This window comes from Oncorhynchus nerka, linkage group LG12 (genome assembly GCF_034236695.1).
Source record: "Oncorhynchus nerka isolate Pitt River linkage group LG12, Oner_Uvic_2.0, whole genome shotgun sequence".
Classification (NCBI taxonomy): domain Eukaryota; kingdom Metazoa; phylum Chordata; class Actinopteri; order Salmoniformes; family Salmonidae; genus Oncorhynchus; species Oncorhynchus nerka.
The window spans coordinates 87,786,641-87,808,285 of record NC_088407.1 but is presented as its reverse complement, the minus strand read 5'-3'; the positions used below and the strand labels follow the sequence as shown (position 1 = coordinate 87,808,285).

The window sequence follows — 21,645 nt, the reverse complement described above, 5'->3', positions numbered from 1 at the left end:
AGTTCAATTTAGTTACCTGGGGGATGGCAGAGAGTTCCATTTAGTTACCTGGGGATGGCAGAGAGTTCCATTTAGTTACCTGGGGACGGTAGAGAATTCCATTTAGTTACCTGGAGGATGGTAGAGAGTTCCATTTAGTTACCTGGGGGATGGTAGAGAGTTCCATTTAGTTACCTGGGGGATGGCAGAGAGTTCCATTTAGTTACCTGGGGGATGGTAGAGAGTTCCATTTAGTTACCTGGGGGATGGCAGAGCGTTCCATTTAGTTACCTGGGGATGGTAGAGAGTTCCATTTAGTTACCTGGGGGATGGCAGAGAGTTCCATTTAGTTACCTGGGGGATGGTAGAGAGTTCCATTTAGTTACCTGGGGGATGGTAGAGAGTTCCATTTAGTTACCTGGGGGATGGTAGAGACTTCCATTTAGTTACCTGGGGGATGGCAGAGAGTTCCATTTAGTTACCTGGGGGATGGTAGAGAGTTCCATTTAGTTACCTGGGGGACGGTAGAGAATTCCATTTAGTTACCTGGAGGATGGTAGAGAGTTCCATTTAGTTACCTGGGGATGGTAGAGAGTTCCATTTAGTTACCTGGGGGATGGCAGAGAGTTCCATTTAGTTACCTGGGGGATGGTAGAGAGTTCCATTTAGTTACCTGGGGGATGGCAGAGAGTTCCATTTAGTTACCTGGGGGATGGTAGAGAGTTCCATTTAGTTACCTGGCGGATGGTAGAGACTTCCATTTAGTTACCTGGGGGATGGTAGAGAGTTCCATTTAGTTACCTGGTGATTGTAGAGAGTTCCATTTAGTTACCTGGTGATGGTAGAGAATTCCATTTAGTTACCTGGTGATGGTAGAGAGTTCCATTTAGTTACCTGGGGGGTGGTAGAGAGTTCGATTTAGTTACCTGGGGTATTGTAAAGAGTTCAATTTAGTTACCTGGGGGATGGTAGAGAGTTCCATTTAGTTACCTGGTGATGGCAGAGAGTTCCATTTAGTTACCAGGGGGATGGTAGAGAGTTCCATTTAGTTACCTGGTGATGGCAGAGAGTTCCATTTAGTTACCTGGTGATGGCAGAGAGTTCCATTTAGTTACCTGGTGATGGCAGAGAGTTCCATTTAGTTACCTGGTGATGGTAGAGAGTTCCATTTAGTTACCTGGGGGATGGTAGAGAGTTCCATTTAGTTACCTGGGGGATGGTAGAGAGTTCCATTTAGTTACCTGGGGGATGGTAGAGAGTTCCATTTAGTTACCTGGGGGATGGTAGAGAGTTCCATTTAGTTACCTGGGGGATGGTAGAGAGTTCCATTTAGTTACCTGGTGATGGTAGAGAGTTCCATTTAGTTACCAGGGGGATGGTAGAGAGTTCCATTTAGTTACCTGGGGGATGGTAGAGAGTTCCATTTAGTTACCTGGTTATGGTAGAGAGTTCCATTTAGTTACCTGGTGATGGTAGAGAGTTCCATTTAGTTACCTGGTGATGGCAGAGAGTTCCATTTAGTTACCAGGGGGATGGTAGAGAGTTCCATTTAGTTACCTGGTGATGGCAGAGAGTTCCATTTAGTTACCTGGTGATGGCAGAGAGTTCCATTTAGTTACCTGGTGATGGCAGAGAGTTCCATTTAGTTACCTGGGGGATGGTAGAGAGTTCCATTTAGTTACCTGGTGATGGCAGAGAGTTCCATTTAGCTACCTGGTGATGGCAGAGAGTTCCATTTAGTTACCTGGTGATGGCAGAGAGTTCCATTTAGTTACCTGGTGATGGTAGAGAGTTCCATTTAGTTACCTGGGGGATGGTAGAGAGTTCCATTTAGTTACCTGGGGGATGGTAGAGAGTTCCATTTTGTTACCTGGTGATGGCAGAGAGTTCCATTTAGTTACCTGGTGATGGTAGAGAGTTCCATTTAGTTACCTGGGGGATGGGAGAGAGTTCCATTTAGTTACCTGGGGGATGGTAGAGAGTTCCATTTAGTTACCTGGGGGATGGTAGAGAGTTCCATTTAGTTACCTGGGGGATGGTAGAGAGTTCCATTTAGTTACCTGGGGGATGGCAGAGAGTTCCATTTAGTTACCTGGGGGATGGTAGAGAGTTCCATTTAGTTACCTGGGGGATGGCAGAGAGTTCCATTTAGTTACCTGGGGGATGGTAGAGAGTTCAATTTAGTTACCTGGGGGATGGCAGAGAGTTCCATTTAGTTACCTGGGGGATGGCAGAGAGTTCCATTTAGTTACCTGGGGGACGGTAGAGAATTCCATTTAGTTACCTGGAGGATGGTAGAGAGTTCCATTTAGTTACCTGGGGGATGGTAGAGAGTTCCATTTAGTTACCTGGGGGATGGCAGAGAGTTCCATTTAGTTACCTGGGGGATGGTAGAGAGTTCCATTTAGTTACCTGGGGGATGGCAGAGAGTTCCATTTAGTTACCTGGGGGATGGTAGAGAGTTCCATTTAGTTACCTGGGGGATGGCAGAGAGTTCCATTTAGTTACCTGGGGATGGTAGAGAGTTCCATTTAGTTACCTGGGGGATGGTAGAGAGTTCCATTTAGTTACCTGGGGGATGGTAGAGACTTCCATTTAGTTACCTGGGGGATGGCAGAGAGTTCCATTTAGTTACCTGGGGGATGGTAGAGAGTTCCATTTAGTTACCTGGGGGATGGTAGAGACTTCCATTTAGTTACCTGGGGGATGGCAGAGAGTTCCATTTAGTTACCTGGGGGATGGTAGAGAGTTCCATTTAGTTACCTGGGGGACGGTAGAGAATTCCATTTAGTTACCTGGAGGATGGTAGAGAGTTCCATTTAGTTACCTGGGGGATGGTAGAGAGTTCCATTTAGTTACCTGGGGGATGGCAGAGAGTTCCATTTAGTTACCTGGGGGATGGTAGAGAGTTCCATTTAGTTACCTGGGGGATGGCAGAGAGTTCCATTTAGTTACCTGGGGGATGGTAGAGAGTTCCATTTAGTTACCTGGCGGATGGTAGAGACTTCCATTTAGTTACCTGGGGGATGGTAGAGAGTTCCATTTAGTTACCTGGTGATTGTAGAGAGTTCCATTTAGTTACCTGGTGATGGTAGAGAATTCCATTTAGTTACCTGGTGATGGTAGAGAGTTCCATTTAGTTACCTGGGGGGTGGTAGAGAGTTCGATTTAGTTACCTGGGGTATTGTAAAGAGTTCAATTTAGTTACCTGGGGGATGGTAGAGAGTTCCATTTAGTTACCTGGTGATGGTAGAGTTCCATTTAGTTACCTGGTGATGGCAGAGAGTTCCATTTAGTTACCTGCGGATGGTAGAGAGTTCCATTTAGTTACCTGGGGGATGGTAGAGAGTTCCATTTAGTTACCTGGGGGATTGTAGAGAGTTCCATTTAGTTACCTGGTGATGGTAGAGAGTTCCATTTAGTTACCTGGTGATGGTAGAGAGTTCCATTTAGTTACCTGGGGGATGGCAGAGAGTTCCATTTAGTTACCTGGGGGATGGCAGAGAGTTCCATTTAGTTACCTGGGGGATGGTAGAGAGTTCCATTTAGTTACCTGGTGATGGCAGAGAGTTCCATTTAGATACGTAGGTGATGTTAGAGAGTTCCATTTAGTTACCTGGTGATGGCAGAGAGTTCCATTTAGTTACCTGGTGATGGTAGAGAGTTCCATTTAGTTACCTGGTTATGGTAGAGAGTTCCATTTAGTTACCTGGTGATGGTAGAGAGTTCCATTTAGTTACCTGGTGATGGCAGAGAGTTCCATTTAGTTACCAGGGGGATGGTAGAGAGTTCCATTTAGTTACCTGGTGATGGCAGAGAGTTCCATTTAGTTACCTGGTGATGGCAGAGAGTTCCATTTAGTTACCTGGTGATGGCAGAGAGTTCCATTTAGTTACCTGGTGATGGTAGAGAGTTCCATTTAGTTACCTGGGGGATGGTAGAGAGTTCCATTTAGTTACCTGGGGGATGGTAGAGAGTTCCATTTAGTTACCTGGGGGATGGTAGAGAGTTCCATTTAGTTACCTGGGGGATGGTAGAGAGTTCCATTTAGTTACCTGGTGATGGTAGAGAGTTCCATTTAGTTACCAGGGGGATGGTAGAGAGTTCCATTTAGTTACCTGGGGGATGGTAGAGAGTTCCATTTAGTTACCTGGTTATGGTAGAGAGTTCCATTTAGTTACCTGGTGATGGTAGAGAGTTCCATTTAGTTACCTGGTGATGGCAGAGAGTTCCATTTAGTTACCAAGGGGATGGTAGAGAGTTCCATTTAGTTACCTGGTGATGGTAGAGAGTTCCATTTAGTTACCTGGTGATGGCAGAGAGTTCCATTTAGTTACCTGGTGATGGTAGAGAGTTCCATTTAGTTACCTGGGGGATGGTAGAGAGTTCCATTTAGTTACCTGGTGATGGTAGAGAGTTCCATTTAGTTACCAGGGGGATGGTAGAGAGTTCCATTTAGTTACCTGGGGGATGGTAGAGAGTTCCATTTAGTTACCTGGTTATGGTAGAGAGTTCCATTTAGTTACCTGGTGATGGTAGAGAGTTCCATTTAGTTACCTGGTGATGGCAGAGAGTTCCATTTAGTTACCAGGGGGATGGTAGAGAGTTCCATTTAGTTACCTGGTGATGGCAGAGAGTTCCATTTAGTTACCTGGTGATGGCAGAGAGTTCCATTTAGTTACCTGGTGATGGCAGAGAGTTCCATTTAGTTACCTGGGGGATGGTAGAGAGTTCCATTTAGTTACCTGGTGATGGCAGAGAGTTCCATTTAGCTACCTGGTGATGGCAGAGAGTTCCATTTAGTTACCTGGTGATGGCAGAGAGTTCCATTTAGTTACCTGGTGATGGTAGAGAGTTCCATTTAGTTACCTGGGGGATGGTAGAGAGTTCCATTTAGTTACCTGGGGGATGGTAGAGAGTTCCATTTTGTTACCTGGTGATGGCAGAGAGTTCCATTTAGTTACCTGGTGATGGTAGAGAGTTCCATTTAGTTACCTGGGGATGGTAGAGAGTTCCATTTAGTTACCTGGTGATGGTAGAGAGTTCCATTTAGTTACCTGGGGGATGGCAGAGAGTTCCATTTAGTTACCTGGGGGATGGTAGAGAGTTCCATTTAGTTACCTGGGGGATGGCAGAGAGTTCCATTTAGTTACCTGGGGGATGGTAGAGAGTTCCATTTAGTTACCTGGGGATGGCAGAGAGTTCCATTTAGTTACCTGGGGGATGGTAGAGAGTTCAATTTAGTTACCTGGGGGATGGCAGAGAGTTCCATTTAGTTACCTGGGGATGGCAGAGAGTTCCATTTAGTTACCTGGGGGACGGTAGAGAATTCCATTTAGTTACCTGGAGGATGGTAGAGAGTTCCATTTAGTTACCTGGGGGATGGTAGAGAGTTCCATTTAGTTACCTGGGGGATGGCAGAGAGTTCCATTTAGTTACCTGGGGGATGGTAGAGAGTTCCATTTAGTTACCTGGGGGATGGCAGAGAGTTCCATTTAGTTACCTGGGGATGGTAGAGAGTTCCATTTAGTTACCTGGGGATGGCAGAGAGTTCCATTTAGTTACCTGGGGATGGTAGAGAGTTCCATTTAGTTACCTGGGGATGGTAGAGAGTTCCATTTAGTTACCTGGGGGATGGTAGAGACTTCCATTTAGTTACCTGGGGGATGGCAGAGAGTTCCATTTAGTTACCTGGGGATGGTAGAGAGTTCCATTTAGTTACCTGGGGGATGGTAGAGACTTCCATTTAGTTACCTGGGGGATGGCAGAGAGTTCCATTTAGTTACCTGGGGGATGGTAGAGAGTTCCATTTAGTTACCTGGGGGACGGTAGAGAATTCCATTTAGTTACCTGGAGGATGGTAGAGAGTTCCATTTAGTTACCTGGGGGATGGTAGAGAGTTCCATTTAGTTACCTGGGGGATGGCAGAGAGTTCCATTTAGTTACCTGGGGGATGGTAGAGAGTTCCATTTAGTTACCTGGGGGATGGCAGACAGTTCCATTTAGTTACCTGGGGGATGGTAGAGAGTTCCATTTAGTTACCTGGCGGATGGTAGAGACTTCCATTTAGTTACCTGGGGGATGGTAGAGAGTTCCATTTAGTTACCTGGTGATGGCAGAGAGTTCCATTTAGCTACCTGGTGATGGCAGAGAGTTCCATTTAGTTACCTGGTGATGGCAGAGAGTTCCATTTAGTTACCTGGTGATGGTAGAGAGTTCCATTTAGTTACCTGGGGGATGGTAGAGAGTTCCATTTAGTTACCTGGGGGATGGTAGAGAGTTCCATTTAGTTACCTGGTGATGGCAGAGAGTTCCATTTAGTTACCTGGTGATGGTAGAGAGTTCCATTTAGTTACCTGGGGGATGGTAGAGAGTTCCATTTAGTTACCTGGGGGATGGTAGAGAGTTCCATTTAGTTACCTGGGGGATGGTAGAGAGTTCCATTTAGTTACCTGGGGGATGGTAGAGAGTTCTATTTAGTTACCTGGGGGATGGTAGAGAGTTCCATTTAGTTACCTGGGGGATGGTAGAGAGTTCCATTTAGTTACCTGGTGATGGTAGAGAGTTCTATTTAGTTACCTGGGGGATGGTAGAGAGTTCTATTTAGTTACCTGGGGGGTGGTAGAGAGTTCCATTTAGTTACCTGGAGGATGGTAGAGAGTTCCATTTAGTTACCTGGGGGATGGCAGAGAGTTCCATTTAGTTACCTGGGGGATGGTAGAGAGTTCCATTTAGTTACCTGGGGGGTGGTAGAGAGTTCCATTTAGTTACCTGGTGATGGCAGAGAGTTCCATTTAGTTACCTGGTGATGGTAGAGAGTTCTATTTAGTTACCTGGTGATGGTAGAGAGTTCTATTTAGTTACCTGGGGGATGGTAGAGAGTTCCATTTAGTTACCTGGTGATGGTAGAGAGTTCTATTTAGTTACCTGGGGGATGGTAGAGAGTTCTATTTAGTTACCTGGGGGGTGGTAGAGAGTTCTATTTAGTTACCTGGGGGTGGTAGAGAGTTCTATTTAGTTACCTGGGGGGTGGTAGAGAGTTCCATTTAGTTACCTGGGGGATGGTAGAGAGTTCTATTTAGTTACCTGGTGATGGTAGAGAGTTCCATTTAGTTACCTGGGGGATGGTAGAGAGTTCTATTTAGTTACCTGGGGGGTGGTAGAGAGTTCCATTTAGTTACCTGGGGGGTGGTAGAGAGTTCCATTTAGTTACCAGGGGGATGGTAGAGAGTTCCATTTAGTTACCTGGGGGATGGTAGAGAGTTCCATTTAGTTACCTGGGGGGTGGTAGAGAGTTCCATTTAGTTACCTGGGGGATGGTAGAGAGTTCCATTTAGTTACCTGGGGGTGGTAGAGAGTTCCATTTAGTCAGGGCTATGTTTATTCATGTTCTGGACCTGGGGACTGTGAAGAGACTTCTGGTTGCATGTCTTGTGTTATATCGATAAGCGTCCGAACTGTGTGTCAGCTGCTTAAACACACAGTTCGGTACATTCAACACAACACCTCGCACAAATATCAATATTGATGCAGTCAATCTCTCCTCAACTTTGAGCCGGGAGAGACTCGCATGCATGTCATTGACATTCACCCTCCATGTACGTCTATGTGCAGTACGTGCTGCTCTGTTGTGGACCAACTGCAGTTTGCCTTTGTCCTTATGTTCCACACCTGACCAGACACCTGAAGTTGTCCAAGTGCGACAAGAATAGGGCTTGTAGGACCTGTCTGCTTGACTGAGATGTCAAGAAAGGAGAGCATTGCATGATCATTGTGGCAGACCAGGGTGTTGGGGTCCAAACATTTACACAGATCAGACACGGACAGAGTAGGATTAGGTCAGTTTAAGGTTAAGAGCAGGTAGCCTAGCGGTTATGAGCAGGTAGCCTAGCGGTTAGAGTAGGTAGCCTAGCGGTTAGTGCAGGTAGCCTAGCGGTTATGAGCAGGTAGCCTAGCGGTTATGAGCAGGTAGCCTAGCGGTTATGAGCAGGTAGCCTAGCGGTTATGAGCAGGTAGCCTAGCGGTTAGTGCAGGTAGCCTAGCGGTTATGAGCAGGTAGCCTAGCGGTTAGAGTAGGTAGCCTAGCGGTTAGTGCAGGTAGCCTAGCGGTTATGTACAGGTAGCCTAGCGGTTATGAGCAGGTAGCCTAGCGGTTATGAGCAGGTAGCCTAGCGGTTATGTACAGGTAGCCTAGCGGTTATGAGCAGGTAGCCTAGCGGTTATGTACAGGTAGCCTAGCGGTTATGTACAGGTAGCCTAGCGGTTATGTACAGGTAGCCTAGCGGTTATGAGCAGGTAGCCTAGCGGTTAGAGCAGGTAGCCTAGCGGTTATGAGCAGGTAGCCTAGCGGTTATGTACAGGTAGCCTAGCGGTTATGAGCAGGTAGCCTAGAAGTTATGTACAGGTAACCTAGTGGTTATGAGCAGGTAGCCTAGCGGTTAGAGCAGGTAGCCTAGCGGTTAGAGCAGGTAGCCTAGCAGTTATGAGCAGGTAGCCTAGAGGTTATGTACAGGTAGCCTAGCGGTTATGAGCAGGTAGCCTAGCGGTTAGAGCAGGTAGCCTAGCGGTTAGAGTAGGCAGCCTAGCGTTATGAGCAGGTAGCCTAGCGGTTATGTACAGGTAGCCTAGCGGTTATGTACAGGTAGCCTAGCGGTTATGAGCAGGTAGCCTAGAAGTTATGTACAGGTAGCCTAGTGGTTATGAGCATTGCTTGTTCAAATCCCCCAGTCGACTAGGTGAAAAATCTGTCGATATGCCCTTGAGTAAGGCACTTAACCCTAATTGCTCCTGTAAATGGCTCTTGATTAGAACGTCTTCTAAATGACTAACATGTACAAAAGGTGATGTTCATTTAACAGGCTATGGACAGAAGATTATTGGTTGATCTAAAACTAAAGAACTGAGACTGGTCATAAAAAAACGTACCCCCTCGGACACAGCCTGTACGGAGGTGAGAGAACGTACCCCTCGGACACAGCCTGTACGGAGGTGAGAGAACGTACCCCCTCGGACACAGCCTGTACGGAGGTGAGAGAACGTACCCCCTCGGACACAGCCTGTACGGAGGTGAGAGAACGTACCCCCTCGGACACAGCCTGTACGGAGGTGAGAGAACGTACCCCCTCGGACACAGCCTGTACGGAGGTGAGAGAACGTACCCCCTCGGACACAGCCTGTACGGAGGTGAGAGAACGTACCCCTCGGACACAGCCTGTACGGAGGTGAGAGAACGTACCCCCTCGGACACAGCCTGTACGGAGGTGAGAGAACGTATCCCCTCGGACACAGCCTGTACGGAGGTGAGAGAACGTACCCCCTCGGACACAGCCTGTACGGAGGTGAGAGAACGTACCCCTCGGACACAGCCTGTACGGAGGTGAGAGAACGTACCCCCAGCCTCGGACACAGCCTGTACGGAGGTGAGAGAACGTACCCCCTCGGACACAGCCTGTACGGAGGTGAGAGAACGTACCCCCTCGGACACAGCCTGTACGGAGGTGAGAGAACGTACCCCCTCGGACACAGCCTGTACGGAGGTGAGAGAACATACCCCCTCGGACACAGCCTGTACGGAGGTGAGAGAACATACCCCCTCGGACACAGCCTGTACGGAGGTGAGAGAACATATCCCCTCGGACACAGCCTGTACGGAGGTGAGAGAACGTACCCCCTCGGACACAGCCTGTACGGAGGTGAGAGAACATACCCCCTCGGACACAGCCTGTACGGAGGTGAGAGAACATACCCCCTCGGACACAGCCTGTACGGAGGTGAGAGAACATACCCCCTCGGACACAGCCTGTACGGAGGTGAGAGAACATATCCCCTCGGACACAGCCTGTACGGAGGTGAGAGAACGTACCCCCTCGGACACAGCCTGTACGGAGGTGAGAGAACGTACCCCTCGGACACAGCCTGTACGGAGGTGAGAGAACGTACCCCCTCGGACACAGCCTGTACGGAGGTGAGAGAACGTACCCCCTCGGACACAGCCTGTACGGAGGGGAGAGAACGTACCCCCTCGGACACAGCCTGTACGGAGGTGAGAGAACGTACCCCCTCGGACACAGCCTGTACGGAGGTGAGAGAACATACCCCCTCGGACACAGCCTGTACGGAGGTGAGAGAACGTACCCCCTCGGACACAGCCTGTACGGAGGTGAGAGAACATATCCCCTCGGACACAGCCTGTACGGAGGTGAGAGAACGTACCCCCTCGGACACAGCCTGTACGGAGGTGAGAGAACATACCCCTCGGACACAGCCTGTACGGAGGTGAGAGAACATACCCCCTCGGACACAGCCTGTACGGAGGTGAGAGAACGTACCCCCTCGGACACAGCCTGTACGGAGGTGAGAGAACGTACCCCCTCGGACACAGCCTGTACGGAGGTGAGAGAACGTACCCCCTCGGACACAGCCTGTACGGAGGTGAGAGAACGTACCCCCTCGGACACAGCCTGTACGGAGGTGAGAGAACATACCCCTCGGACACAGCCTGTACGGAGGTGAGAGAACGTACCCCCTCGGACACAGCCTGTAAGGAGGTGAGAGAACATACCCCTCGGACACAGCCTGTACGGAGGTGAGAGAACGTACCCCCTCGGACACAGCCTGTACGGAGGTGAGAGAACAGGTTTGATGTGATTGATGAGATATTTCAGTTCTGTGTCATTTCTGTATGTGTAAGAGCATTACAAATGTAAGTGTCTGATTGAATTGGGCCTCCAATGTGAGCTTGTCATGATTATTGGGGTTCTATGGTGCACACAGTTGAAATGAAGATTCCTAACATGCCCTTTAAAGAATAACACTATACAGGTGAGATAGACCCTGACAGGGGATATGACACTATACAGGTAATATAGACCCTGACAGGGGATATGACACTATACAGGTAATATAGACCCTGACAGGGGATATGACACTATACAGGTAATATAGACCCTGACAGGGGATATGACACTATACAGGTGAGATAGACCCTGACAGGGGATATGACACTATACAGGTAATATAGACCCTGACAGGGGATATGACACTATACAGGTGAGATAGACCCTGACAGGGGATATGACACTATACAGGTGAGATAGACCCTGACAGGGGATATGACACTATACAGGTAATATAGACCCTGACAGGGGATATGACACTATACAGGTGAGATAGACCCTGACAGGGGATATGACACTATACAGGTAATATAGACCCTGACAGGGGATATGACACTATACAGGTGAGATAGACCCTGACAGGGGATATGACACTATACAGGTGAGATAGACCCTGACAGGGGATATGACACTATACAGGTAATATAGACCCTGACAGGGGATATGACATTATACAGGTGAGATAGACCCTGACAGGGGATATGACACTATACAGGTAATATAGACCCTGACAGGGGATATGACACTATACAGGTAATATAGACCCTGACAGGGGATATGACACTATACAGGTGAGATAGACCCTGACAGGGGATATGACACTATACAGGTAATATAGACCCTGACAGGGGATATGACACTATACAGGTGAGATAGACCCTGACAGGGGATATGACACTATACAGGTGAGATAGACCCTGACAGGGGATATAACACTATACAGGTGAGATAGACCCTGACAGGGGATATGACACTATACAGGTAATATAGACCCTGACAGGGGATATGACACTATACAGGTGAGATAGACCCTGACAGGGGATATGACACTATACAGGTAATATAGACCCTGACAGGGGATATGACACTATACAGGTGAGATAGACCCTGACAGGGGATATGACACTATACAGGTGAGATAGACCCTGACAGGGGATATGACACTATACAGGTGAGATAGACCCTGACAGGGGATATGACACTATACAGGTGAGATAGACCCTGACAGGGGATATGACACTATACAGGTGAGATAGACCCTGACAGGGGATATGACACTATACAGGTAATATAGACCCTGAGAGGGGATATGACACTATACAGGTGAGATAGACCCTGACAGGGGATATGACACTATACAGGTGAGATAGACCCTGACAGGGGATATGCCACTATACAGGTAATATAGACCCTGAGAGGGGATATGACACTATACAGGTGAGATAGACCCTGACAGGGGATATGACACTATACAGGTAATATAGACCCTGACAGGGGATATGACACTATACAGGTGAGATAGACCCTGACAGGGGATATGACACTATACAGGTGAGATAGACCCTGACAGGGGATATGACACTATACAGGTAATATAGACCCTGACAGGGGATATGACACTATACAGGTAATATAGACCCTGACAGGGGATATGACACTATACAGGTGAGATAGACCCTGACAGGGGATATGACACTATACAGGTAATATAGACCCTGACAGGGGATATGACACTATACAGGTGAGATAGACCCTGACAGGGGATATGACACTATACAGGTAATATAGACCCTGACAGGGGATATGACACTATACAGGTGATATAGACCCTGACAGGGATATGACACTATACAGGTAATATAGACCCTGACAGGGATATGACACTATACAGGTAATATAGACCCTGACAGGGGATATGACACTATACAGGTGATATAGACCCTGACAGGGGATATGACACTATACAGGTAATATAGACCCTGACAGGGGATATGACACTATACAGGTGAGATAGACCCTGACAGGGGATATGACACTATACAGGTAATATAGACCCTGACAGGGGATATGACACTATACAGGTAATATAGACCCTGACAGGGGATATGACACTATACAGGTAATATAGACCCTGACAGGGGATATGACACTATACAGGTAATATAGACCCTGACAGGGGATATGACACTATACAGGTGAGATAGACCCTGACAGGGGATATGACACTATACAGGTGAGATAGACCCTGACAGGGGATATGACACTATACAGGTAATATAGACCCTGACAGGGGATATGACACTATACAGGTGAGATAGACCCTGACAGGGGATATGACACTATACAGGTAATATAGACCCTGACAGGGGATATGACACTATACAGGTAATAGAGACCCTGACAGGGGATATGACACTATACAGGTGAGATAGACCCTGACAGGGGATATGACACTATACAGGTAATATAGACCCTGACAGGGGATATGACACTATACAGGTGAGATAGACCCTGACAGGGGATATGACACTATACAGGTAATATAGACCCTGACAGGGGATATGACACTATACAGGTAATATAGACCCTGACAGGGGATATGACACTATACAGGTGAGATAGACCCTGACAGGGAATTCTCCAGCTTCAGGCCCTAATACTCACAGTATATCTAAGACACAGACTACAGAGTAACAGTATATCTAAGACACAGACACAGAGTAACAATATATCTAAGACACAGACTACAGAGTAACAGTATATCTAAGACACAGACACAGAGTAACAATATATCTAAGACACAGACTACAGAGTAACAGTATATCTAAGACACAGACTACAGAGTAACAGTATATCTAAGACACAGACTACAGAGTAACAGTATATCTAAGACACAGATTACAGAGTAACAGTATATCTAAGACACAGACTACAGAGTAACAGTATATCTAAGACACAGACTACAGAGTAACAGTATATCTAAGACACAGACTACAGAGTAACAGTATATCTAAGACACATACTACAGAGTAACAGTATATCTAAGACACAGACTACAGAGTAACAGTATATCTGAGACACAGACTACAGAGTAACAGTATATCTAAGACACAGACTACAGAGTAACAGTATATCTAAGACAGAGACTACAGAGTAACAGTATATCTAAGACACAGACTACAGAGTAACAGTATATCTGAGACACATACTACAGAGTAACAGTATATCTAAGACACAGACTACAGAGTAACAGTATATCTAAGACACAGACTACAGAGTAACAGTATATCTGAGACACAGACTACAGAGTAACAGTATATCTGAGACACAGACTACAGAGTAACAGTATATCTGAGACACAGACTACAGAGTAACAGTATATCTGAGACACAGACTACAGAGTAACAGTATATCTAAGACACAGACTACAGAGTAACAGTATATCTGAGACACAGACTACAGAGTAACAGTATATCTGAGACACAAACCACAGTAGATACAGCTGCTTCAGTTTGCCTGCAATTTATTCATTTCTCGTATTGACTGGTGGACTGTATGCCATTTGTAAAGCACACAGTGGCCATTCCATGTTTGGTGCTCAGAATACGAAGTCCCAGGGATGCTGCAACGCAGAATGTATAGAGGGGAGGACGAGAGTAGAACCGTAGGTTAGAGCCGAGCGCCCCTGAAATGATGAGCAACGCTAGGAGGGGTGTTTTATGGTGATAGAATGGCGAAGGAGACCATGATCATTAAGGGGGGGGTCAGCCAATCGTGAAAAAAAAAATGGACGGACTACTTCAAAATGGAGATTGCCTGAATGGCACTGCTCACGCTGTCACAGATACTGTAATGGCACCGATACAAAGATGAGTCGTCTATCTATCTCTATGGTGACAACCGTAATAGTACCACTATTTCAGGGTTACAACAACAACAGATTCCTTTCTGTAGGCTAATTTCTAGGCTTATGGGCTATCATGTGGTCTAGTTTGACATACTTAGTTAGGCCTACCATTCTGTTTTGTATGTGACTAGGTACACTCTTACAAACAGCAGCCATAAACTTTCAGCACTACGGACAGCTACGGCGACAACAACAGAGAGACGGGTAGCTGTTTCAGCACCGTGGACAGCTACGACGACAACAACAGAGAGACGGGTAGCTGTTTCAGCACCACGGACAGCTACGACGACAACAGACACACGGGTAGCCGTTTCAGCACCGTGGACAGCTACGACGGCAACAACAGAGAGACGGGTAGCCGTTTCAGCACCACGGACAGCTACGACGACAACAACAGAGAGATGGGTAGCTGTTTCAGCACCGTGGACAGCTACGACGACAACAGAGAGACGGGTAGCTGTTTCAGCACCACGGACAGCTACGACGACAACAGAGAGACGGCAGGCCGTTTCTGCACCGTGGACAGCTACGACGACAACAGAGAGACGGGAGGCCGTTTCAGCACCGTGGACAGCTACGACGACAACAGAGAGACGGGTAGCCGTTTCAGCACCACGGACAGCTACGACGACAACAGAGAGACGGGTAGCTGTTTCAGCACCACGGACAGCTACGACGACAACAGACACACGGGTAGCTGTTTCAGCACCACGGACAGCTACGACGACAACAGAGAGACGGGTAGCTGTTTCAGCACCACGGACAGCTACGACGACAACAGACACACGGGTAGCTGTTTCAGCACCACGGACAGCTACGACGACAACAGAGAGACGGGTAGCCGTTTCAGCACCGTGGACAGCTACGACGACAACAGAGAGACGGGATGTCAGCTATTTGAGAGCAGCAATTGTGGTCGGTCGCTGATCTATAAGTCACAATGAGTAAGGTGGTTATTTAAGATGTGAGATCATTTTGTAGATCAATGACCTTCTCTGCCATGCATGCGTATTGCTCTCCTTCCCCTTAACCCTAACTTGAAAATTGTAACCTACATTTATAGGAAATTATTGGTTGATTTTTTTTAAATTTTTAAATACTGCCCTCTGACTCGTCAGTTGTGGCTAATATAATGATATAGTTTCCAATAGATCTGACAACATAACTAGGATAAAAATGCACCACAGATCTCAACAAAGATGTTTCAAATTGTCTCCTTTATTATGTTCTTGACAAAACAAAAATCGAAAAATGTAACAAAAATTGGCAACAAATTAATCAAATTAAATCATTCATTCCATGCGTAATTCCCTGAAATAAAAACAAACGTTTCATAGCGAGGAAGTAAAAAAACAAAACAAAAAACAAAACAAATAATAAAAAATGAACTATCCAACTATCTGAAGCACAGTGCAATCATCAATGGTGTGTTGTTGTTGTTGTTGTTGTTGTTGTTGTTGTGAACATCGTGACTTGAATTCAATCAAATCTTGAATGTGGATTTCCAGGTACCCGTGGGGTTTGCTAGGTAGGCACACTTACAACCGTGGACGGAACACATTGACTGCACGCGTCCCTGAAGACATTCCATTTCCTACGTGGTGCATTGCTTTTGACCAGAACCCTTTATTTACAGTAGTAGTGCACTACGCAGGGAATATGGTGTCATTTGGGACACTACCCATGTTCTGTATCTTACAGACAAAGCTAGACAGTAGATCTCTGTCAACCAGTCAACCTGTAAAGCAGCTTTGATTCAATTTACCGTCCAGTTGTCATGACACCTATGTTGCAATAAGACATACAGTAAATATATAAATATGTAAACATATACATATGTAAACATACAAACATACTACGTGAGGATGCTTTTGATAAAATAGACATTAAAATCAATAATCATTTGACATATAGAAATTGAAATTCAATGTTTTTTTTCTTCTCCCCGCCCCGCCCCCTCGCCCGCTCCGCTCCGCCCCCTCGCCCGTCATCAACCAAGACTCCAATGAGTGGAGCGTCATCAACCAAGACTCCAATGAGTGGAGCGTCATCAACCAAGACTCCAATGAGTGGAGCGTCATCAACCAAGACTCCAATGAGTGGAGCGTCATCAACCAAGACTCCAATGAGTGGAGCGTCATCAACCAAGACTCCAATGAGTGGAGCGTCATCAACCAAGACTCCAATGAGTGGAGCGTCATCAACCAAGACTCCAATGAGTGGAGCGTCATCAACCAAGACTCCAATGAGTGGAGCGTCATCAACCAAGACTCCAATGAGTGGAGCGTCATCAACCAAGACTCCAATGTTCAAGTCCGTTTTAATAGTCATGGTAGTCTTACTAGATTTGTGTTGTTGTTTTTTGGTACAATATGCTGCTGGTACATGTAATATTGGGGTATGATGATATGCGATGGCTCAGGTCCTGGTTGCGTCACCTTCATAACATTGGCTGAGTCCCGAACAGCACTCTATTCCCTTTATAGTGCACTAGTTTTGACCGGGGCCCTTGTCACTATATAGGGAATAGGGTGCCGTTTGGGACACGGTCAAATGCGAGATGGACATGATAGAAACATTGCAATTCATGGCAGAACGTAGTACAAGGTACAAGATGAGATACATTGGAACGGAACATGGTACAAGGTACAAGATGAGATACATTGGAACGGAACATGGTACAAGATGAGATACATTGGAACGGAACATGGTACAAGATGAGATACATTGGAACGGAACATGGTACAAGGTACAAGATGAGATACATTGGAACGGAACATGGTACAAGATGAGATACATTGGAACGGAACATGGTACATGGTACAAGATGAGATACATTGGAACGGAACATGGTACAAGATGAGATACATTGGAACAGAACATGGTACAAGATGAGATACATTGGAACGGAACATGGTACAAGATGAGATACATTGGAACGGAACATGGTACATGGTACAAGATGAGATACATTGGAACGGAACATGGTACAAGATGAGATACATTGGAACGGAACATGGTACAAGATGAGATACATTGGAACGGAACATGGTACAAGGTACCAGATGAGATACATTGGAACGGAACATGGTACAAGATGAGATACATTGGAACGGAACATGGTACAAGATGAGATACATTGGAACGGAACATGGTACAAGGTACCAGATGAGATACATTGGAACGGAACATGGTACAAGATGAGATACATTGGAACGGAACATGGTACATGGTACAAGATGAGATACATTGGAACGGAACATGGTACAAGATGAGATACATTGGAACGGAACATGGTACAAGATGAGATACATTGGAACGGAACATGGTACAAGATGAGATACATTGGAACGGAACATGGTACAAGATGAGATACATTGGAACGGAACATGGTACAAGATGAGATACATTGGAACGGAACATTGTACAAGATGAGATACATTGGAACGGAACATGGTACAAGGTACCAGATGAGATACATTGGAACGGAACATGGTACATGGTACAAGATGAGATACATTGGAACGGAACATGGTACAAGATGAGATACATTGGAACGGAACATGGTACATGGTACAAGATGAGATACATTGTGGTTACAAGGTGCAGATTATTTTTGACAGGCTTTTGCAGAGGGATTGTTTTTACTTTTATCAGCACCAAAACAAGTTATTTTTTAAATCTGTATTAGAAAAAAACTTATATTATAAACACCTCTATTTGATCTGGGACATCAGTATTAGAGAAACTCCATACCTCTCTTTTTTGGATATTTGTAAAAACATATCACAATTTGAAATAAAAGTTTCTTTCAAAGTTGCCACGCACACTGTCACGGCAACGTCGATTCAAAAAAGAAACTATTTGAGATTTTGTTGCAAATTATGGTGATTCTTAACGTGTAAACAAAGCACATTTCATGACGACATCACATACAACCATACTCTGTGGACAAAAAATAATCATCTGAAAAAGTCCATTTCTATTTTTAAATACTGTCCCTGACTTCTGTAAATTCCAGTGTAATATGGTGGTAAGTTACAACAGAGAGGTGACAGTTATAGATGAACTATACTATGACTGCTTGTCCGTTATCCCGCACAGAACCAATAGGGGGGGATGGTAAATCAAAGAACATTCACTTAAGAACACAAATGTTTATTTTAAACCACAAACAATTCTTCTCCATCCATTAAAACGTGTTCTCATCCCTTCACAACATGAGTGACAATGACAGCGTTCTCAGCTGTGCTGTAGAACAGATACAATCACGTGTAAGTCCAAATCAACTCTTCTCACGTGACAAGATCATGAATAAAACCAAGCTAACAAAATGATCCTCCACTAAACTGACAAATAAGACTGGCACCATGCTAAATATATTTTGGGATGGTATGTAGATAAGGTAAGTTCTTTAAATGTGTATGTATTTATATCCTTCTATTTGTGCTGGTCACTTGATAACACAACCATTCTTGTTTCCTATAAGACTCCACTACGGTGGATGTAAATGTTGACATAGTAAACACACTTTACTGTGTTTGTCTGTAAACCATGTAGATTGACGTACACCTGTAATTGAGCTAGCCTGAGTTCCAGTCCGTTCCTACTCTTTTGACAACTCATTACGGAATTGTTCATGCAACTGACTCGACAATGACAACGGAGTAGGAAAAAACCCCAAACAGATATGGGACCAGGCAAGCCAACTTCCTGATGTCTCATGATAAGAAGAGGAAACTATAAATACAAACTCGGGTGTTATGAAGAGTGGACCTGACCAGACCAAAGGAAGGGAAGAGGCAACCACACCACAAGGGCTGGAGGTTGATATTGAGATTGACACCCCCCCCCCCCCCCCCCCTGGTGGTACCTGAGTGTCACTGCGGCTTTCTGGGTCTCCCTCTGATGACCTCATCGTGTTACTAGGTTGTATTCATTAGTCACACACCGTAACAACAAAAAAAACGTTTAGCAACGGAAAGAATTTTGCAATGAAAACGAGGATTTCTATTGGACAAACTTAGGTAGGTTCCTTTCCCCGTTTCGTTCTGTTTGGTTCTTAGCAGGGGTTGGAACCAGTTCAGGGAACAGAAACGAAAACCGGAAAATAACGAATTTATTTGAGGGACAGAATCAGAACCGGGAACGAAAGTGATCCATATGGTTCCAGGACAGAACCATTAAAGCTTGGGAACCGGTTAATAACGTAATTTTTTAAAAAGTTCCAGACATTTTGCCAAAAAGCGTCTATGCTAAGCCCTCACTCTGTTACCTATGCCAGTGTGTGTGTAGGCTAACTGACGTTACAAGCGTGATTCAGAAAGTAGCCACAAAGCGTCAATGCAAAGCCCTCACTCTGTTACCTATGCCAGTGTGTGTGTAGGCTACCTGACGTTACAAGCGTGATTCAGAAAGTAGGGAGAGAGATGTTGAATTAGAGAAGAACGGAATAACTTTTTTTCAATTTATCACATTTCACATTGGATTTATTAACTACACACAAAAAAAGGTGATTCTGGTGCTGCTCTGCACACACAAGCTAGTTAGTTAGCTAGATAATGTTCTCTCGAGCCCACGCTCGGAAGTTTAAAGACATTCGACGTTCCTCCATAGAAGCCACTCCTCCGTAGATATAATTCTGCCTAATTCAGTTAATGCACGTCATAAGATGCCCAGCGCTTCAAGCCAAGCCTCCTCCATCCTCTCCCCCTCTCTCCCTCCCTACCCTCAAAATATCATTCGCATCTCGCGCCCTGTCTGTCCATAGTGAGTGGCAGCACAGCGCGCGTGTGTGTGTTTTTCATTATGATTAAACCATGCTTTTACGGCAAAAGACAACTGGCTCTTAATGACTTTCCTATAATGATTAAATAGCTTAGCATGCTATTTAGCAAGCTGCTCTATCCGCACTGATTAGTGAAGTCATTTAATATTGAGCAACATTTCAGAGGGAATAGAAATGGGAATAGAAATGAACGATATAAACCAGTACACTTTTGGTTGTTGTTGTTTAGAATTGGTTCAACACGTTGCTGGTCGGAAAACAGTGAAAAGGACCAAAAAAATAATATAGTTCTGAAACAAAATATTTTTTGGGGTTCCAACCCCTGGTTCCTAGCGGATACATCCTTGATGTTGTAGCTGTACCTCTATGCATTTTGGTTCTCTACACAGATTTAAAATGGCCAACAATCAGGTATTTAAATAATAGACTACAGTACAGGTATATCAATTAAACAACAAATATCGGATTGTTGAGAGCTTTAAATTAGTATACATGAGTTCTCTCTCTTAATCACTATTAAACCATGTTTATCTCTCCCTCTCTCCCTCCTTTAAATTAGTATACATGAGTTCTCTCTCTTAATCACTATTAAACCATGTTTATCTCTCCCTCTCTCTCTCTCCCTCCATCTCTCTTTCTCTTTAAAATGTCTCTCTCTCCTTTAAATTAGTATACATGAGTTCTCTCTCTTAATCACTATTAAACCATGTTTATCTCTCCCTCTCTCTCTCTCCCTCCATCTCTCTTTCTCTTTAAAATGTCTCTCCCTCCTTTAAATTAGTATAGTTCTCTCTTAATCACTATTAAACCATGTTTATCTCTCTCTTAATCACTATTAAACCATGTTTATCTCTCCCTCTCTCTCTCCTTTAAATTAGTATACATGAGTTCTCTCTCTTAATCACTATTAAACCATGTTTATCTCTCCCTCTCTCCTCCTTTAAATTAGTATACATGAGTTCTCTCTCTTAATCACTATTAAACCATGTTTATCTCTCCCTCTCTCTCTCTCCCTCCATCTCTCTTTCTCTTTAAAATGTCTCTCTCTCCTTTAAATTTCACTCCTCGACAAGAGTCACTAGAGACTCAAAGCCACAAGAGCGTAGAACACATTTCAAAACAAACGATAATAAATAATTATTTCCCCTTTTGACTATGTCACAAGTGATTTTAAAAAGTATGACATGAATTGAATGAAAAGCTTGTCAATGAGACATTGAGTCAGGTCATCTCATCTCAACCCACTAGCAGTAGTAGTAGTAGTAGTAGTGAGTAGTAGTGAGTAGTAGTGAGCT

The 21,645-nt window shown here is 45.1% G+C and overlaps 1 protein-coding gene across 2 annotated transcripts in view; it reads right to left on the bottom strand.

The window, feature by feature from the left end:
• Window positions 1-21,173: 21,173 nt before the first annotated feature.
• LOC115125510 (sodium/calcium exchanger 3-like) overlaps window positions 21,174-21,645 on the bottom strand; it is a 189,970-nt gene continuing 189,498 nt past the window's right edge. For both annotated transcript variants that reach the window (XM_065025925.1, XM_065025926.1), the window contains one exon: window positions 21,174-21,645. This exon is cut by the window's right edge and continues 1,947 nt beyond it. The gene's annotated coding sequence lies outside the window, so the exon portion shown is untranslated.